Source organism: Octopus bimaculoides, chromosome 16 (assembly GCF_001194135.2).
Source record: "Octopus bimaculoides isolate UCB-OBI-ISO-001 chromosome 16, ASM119413v2, whole genome shotgun sequence".
NCBI classification, from domain to species: Eukaryota; Metazoa; Mollusca; class Cephalopoda; order Octopoda; family Octopodidae; genus Octopus; species Octopus bimaculoides.
Genome location: NC_068996.1, coordinates 37,835,394 through 37,840,619, shown reverse-complemented (window position 1 = coordinate 37,840,619; position 5,226 = coordinate 37,835,394). Strand labels below are relative to the sequence as shown.

At 31.7% G+C, this 5,226-nt stretch overlaps 1 protein-coding gene across 7 annotated transcripts in view; it reads right to left on the bottom strand.

Moving 5' to 3' along the window:
• Positions 1-5,226, bottom strand: part of LOC106881394 (F-BAR and double SH3 domains protein 2) — a 286,511-nt gene that overhangs the window by 115,313 nt on the left and 165,972 nt on the right. For 2 of the 7 annotated variants that reach the window (XR_008265738.1, XR_008265739.1), the window contains exon 18: positions 5,081-5,100. The exons of the other annotated variants lie outside the window; for them this stretch is intronic. The gene's annotated coding sequence lies outside the window, so the exon portion shown is untranslated. The remainder of the gene's footprint in view (positions 1-5,080; positions 5,101-5,226) is intronic. 7 annotated transcript variants of the gene reach the window in all.

Below are 5,226 nucleotides of genomic sequence, written 5' to 3'. Positions count from 1 at the left end.
ATATATATAAGTAAGAGGGGGATAAAACATTGTTACATCATTTTGATAAGTACCACTAATCTCTTAGCTCTTGAGTCACTTTGTAACTTCTTTCACTTAAAAAATAATATATATATATATATATATATATATATATATATGACAGTAACTGAAAGAAAGCTGTTGAACATGTCTGTGTGTGCATTTGTATCTCCTTATCTTGACATCATGCAATAGTTGTAATCAAGCATTACCATCAAACAAGCAGTGTTCTTCATTGCCAATCTCCTATGTCACATTATGGGAAATCTTACCTTGCTTGGAAACAGGTGAGAATTGATGTCAAGAAGAGTGTCCAGATGTAAAAGAATCTACCCCAATGAATTTTGCCTGATTCATGCAAGCACAGAAAGATGATATTGAAATAATGATGATGATGTATGTATGTATGTATGTATGTAACAATAATGTATGTGTATGTAACTGTGCACATAAAAATATTGTATTTACATATACAGACCAAATGCTGTGATTTTGTTACCATTTTTACTAAGTCTAAACAGAATGATTGCTCAAATGGTTACTGTGTTAACTTAGTTGTTTACTATGTACACTAGTTATCACTCTGACAAGCTGCTTAATCATCATTCTATCACATATATAGCCATAACATCAGGCATGAAGCAAGGTTGAATCATGCAAATCTGAGATAGTAACTATTTTACCATTTTCAAACATAAACTTCGGAAAATCAGCTGACTGCCTATGGGATATAACAGTCCAACTGATTTTGTTCTTTCTACAAAATGAGACATGCATTTGGTTGTGGAGACCATACTTCTTGGTCAGGCTATGTGCTTCTCTTTATTGACTAGTGATTAAAGAATTCAGGGTTAAAAACCAGTTAAGTGGACCATCAGAAGAAAGAGAATGTCACAAATTGAAATTATGGTAAACCTTTTTATGTATACATTGGTGAAACAACTGAATATCTATTATTTTTTATTATATATGTTAGTTGATTTATAATCATCCAAGTTTTAGCCATGTCATTTGTTCACCATGAGAAAGAGCATATCAAGCTGAAATTATGGTAAATTTTTTAATGCATATTTTGGTGAAACTCTCTTTTTTAAATTATATATGTTAGTTGATTTATAATCATTCAAGTTTTAGTTGTGTCATTTGTAAAGGATTATACTGTTTTGAGCTTTGCTCTGCTCTAGTATTTGATCTATTATCTCAGTGTCGGAAAGTGTTCATGTGTTTTCTGAATTTGGTATCTTCGACAGCACCTGAATTATCCTCATCATCTAGTTGAGCTTGCTCAGACATTTTAAACCCCCACACACAATCCAGCTCCGTCCTGCATTAGTTGAAGCAAGTCTTTTGGTTAGTACTCAGTGTCTCTGGTGAATTAGTCTATGAGGTGCATCTAAAAAGTATCCAACTTTATTTTTTCCTGCCATAAGTAATGCCTCGAGGGCAAAATCTTTAAGGTAGAAGGTGACACTACTCTTCTTTAAATAGAATTTTTTTTGTGCAACTGTAGAGTCTGTCATTTTATATAGAGCAACAGCCTGGATACTTACCAAATCTAAGCTAGATGGAACTTACACCTGAATGTTAAGAGCAGTCTTAAACATATCTTGGAGAACTCATCCCATCAAGAAACAGTTGTATGGAGATATCCTGCCTGTTTCCACCATAATAAGGGAAAAGTGTTTGTGCTTTGTAGGATATTGTTGGTGAGCTAAACAAGAGCTGATAAGTGACCTGAATTATACTCAGACTAAATGCATTATGATTTAAGCTTCAGGTTCTGGATAGAAATATAACCATGGTTTTTCTACAATTGAACATGAAACCAGTGTTGTAGTTTACTTCCAGGTAAATTCTAAATGAGCAGAACTATGAATAAAGGCATTCCAGCCATGACCACTCTGTCATCTTTAGAGGCTGTTTAAGTTTACATTATCTTGTGTGTTCTTCCCTTTAAAGACAAGAATACGATATGACAGATATTGCTGCTATTTCTAGAAGGTTGATTGAACAACGATGAGAAACATTTACCTTTTTCTTTTCTAAATTCTCTTTTAGAGTTACTAATTAATTGACTGATCAGTTAATTATTATTTATGATTCTTCCATTGAGTTCTAGTTGAAAGTAATATCTAAGTCTGAATAATATTTAAGGCCAGAACTAAATATATCTTACAACTGGTGATCATTAACTAACTATTGTCTAGGAATTATGACTTTGAATATATGTAGTTGTGTTGGTATTTGTGTAGTTGCTAAGAATTTTCTTTCAGAATTATAGAGTACTGGTCTTGTCATCTGAACATTAGGCAAAAGTCCACGAAACTAAATACATGTAGCATATACAGCAGATTTAATTAGTCCAGAGTCATAGAACTGGATGAGAAAACTATATTAAAAAAGTAGACAATTGAACATTGGTGGTGACTTATAAACCTGAACATATCTGCCAAGTAAATTCAATGAAAATTTGCTTTCAGTTAACATTCAAACTGTGACCAGTCAATTAAACATCCAAAATGAAACAGGATTTGCTTGATTTTTCAACAATGTAAAATGAGAAAAATTGAAAAAAACGTTTAAAATAAAAATGAAGAAAAAGCACAAAAATAAAACAGTAAAAAAAATGTACTTGAAAACAAAATATAAAAAGAAAAATGAAACAAAATGTAGACTTTGTTACTTGATTGTGATTCAGGTTGACTTTTGATTTACCATATGAATGGTTCTAGATACAACTGTGTTGTTAAGAAGTTAAGTTCACCTTACAATTATATATTTTTTTGGGTTCAATCCCAAAGCAGGCATCTTGAGCAGGTGTCTTCTAGCATAAGCTTTGGGTTGACCAAAACCTTGGAAGTGAAATTTGGAAGGTGGAAATTGCAGAAATCAGCTAGATTCACATGTATATGTATAAGGGTAAAGACCCTCATTGGTCATGAATGACCATGGAATTGCACCTAGAAAGTTACCCTTCGAGGCACAGGTCCAGACAAGGTTGTTTAAGGAAGACCAGCAGTCGTCCATGCATACCAGCCTCCCCTCTCCATGCCACCGATGTTATCCAAAGGAAAGGAAAAGGTCAATACAGCTTGGCACCAGTAATGTTGCAACTCATTTCTACAGCTGAGTGAACTGGAGCAATGTGATATAAAGTGTCTTGCCCAAGAACACAACACAGCTTGGTCCAGAAATTGAACTCACTACCCCATGATTGTGAGCCCAATGCTCTATATCTATACTTTGTCTTTTTTTGTCCAGATCTACTTTGCCTTAGTTCATATCAAGGCTGATAAAATAGAAAGGTGTGTTTCTGGATATAATTGCCTAAAATCCTTGTAAATGATGTTCTTTTTATAAACACATTCCAATGATTAATCAGTAAACAAATTAAAATAATATTAAGACATTAAATAGTAATTAATGGAACAAAAGATGATTTTGATTAAGATGTGAGGTAAGTATATTTGCAAAAGAGACACACTGAGATAGAGTAATGAGTGAGGGTGTTAATTTTAGTATCAAACCAAATGATCCTGGAGCTATGATGTAAAGGCAGGAGTGAGAAAAGTAGAGGACAATAGAAATCAACTTTGAGCACTAAAAATACGTTTCTAGTATTGATATAAATTTGTTATATCCTTTATGTTGGAAATCTATATGGTCATCTACTTCTGAGGAGAGCATTTCTTTAAAACTGATTTAAAATGGAGTCACTTGAAATGGTTGTAATGTATTGATACCTGGACATCTTATTTACATTCTACTGACCTAACTTGGAGCTGTGCGTACTATACCAGACTGACTTCGTGCTTCAATTTACGTACCTAATTCAACTGAATCTTATATATATATATATATATATATATATATATATATATTTACACACACATTATTATTATTTAAAATAGTTTCATTCAACCCCGTGCAACTTAAAGTTTAGGAAACTTGTTACAGGAACTTAGCTCAAATGTGTATATAAATAAACCAACACAAACATGTGTAACTATATTAAAATATTCAGATCAGACTCTTTAACCAAACTTTTAGCATGAAAGCTTCATTGGGAAACAGCAAGCGGAAAAGATATTGACAAGCCTTTAAAATGTGTTGCACTCTTCTATAGAGGAGAGGATTTTTACATGAATTGGACAAGTTCTTCAATTAGTAGAACTTCTGCCAACAGTTGTGGATGTTCAATTTAGGCTGTTTAGGCCATTTGGTAAGCCATGGAGGGTCACTATAAAGAACAGTTATTCAATATCCAGTCAATTTTTCAAATCTGATATTTGAAATTCAGTTTCTGTACATAAATATGAACAATAAAAAAAAAATCCATAAATTAAGATAACTATTTTACCTTTCTTTTAAAATGCTACCATACAATGTACTTTTTTTTACAGTAGTTAGTGACGTTTATACTTTCCCAAGATCCATTGGCTCTATATATTAAGTGAAATGTTTTCAGGGATTAAAAGAAATTTATTTTAAAAATTGTCTAAGAGTAAAAACAAAGGAACAAATGAGATATTCTCCACTCAGAAACTGGGATCAAAATAAATACAGCAGTATGGTATGGAGTCCACTAAAGTTTCCCAAAGTTTAGATGATGGTGTCAGACTGGGCAAAAGTTTAAGTCTACCACTTAGTTAGAAGTGAGTGATACCATTGCATGCAGAATCTGATCTGGAACAATGTTATTAGATGATATTATCCCATACCTCAAAGCATAAATAATAGTTATAAAAACCAAATTTGTTTCTTATTTAAGCAAAAATACTTTTGAACAAAATAAATAAAGCAGGAATAAGAAAAACAAAAAAAAACAAAATTAATAAGAGAAAAGAGAATGAAAATGAACATGCTTTGATTAAATCTCACACCACCTGCAAAGCTATTTAGCTGCTGTTGTTACTTGCTTTTAAATAATTTCGATAGAATATATTTCACTGACATGTTATTGTTATAAATATTTTTTGTTAATATTCACTAAGAAAGCAATGTTAATGAAGAAGCAATGCCGCACCAAAAGACCTTTTGTTTGAATTTTAAACCTTACCCGGAAGTTTCAAGACTTTCCTTCAAACAAGAGAAATAATATTAAATAATAATAGGAAAAAAAATAAATAAAAATAAAAGATTAAGACACACACACACACACACATATATATATATATATATATATATATATAAATATATAAATAT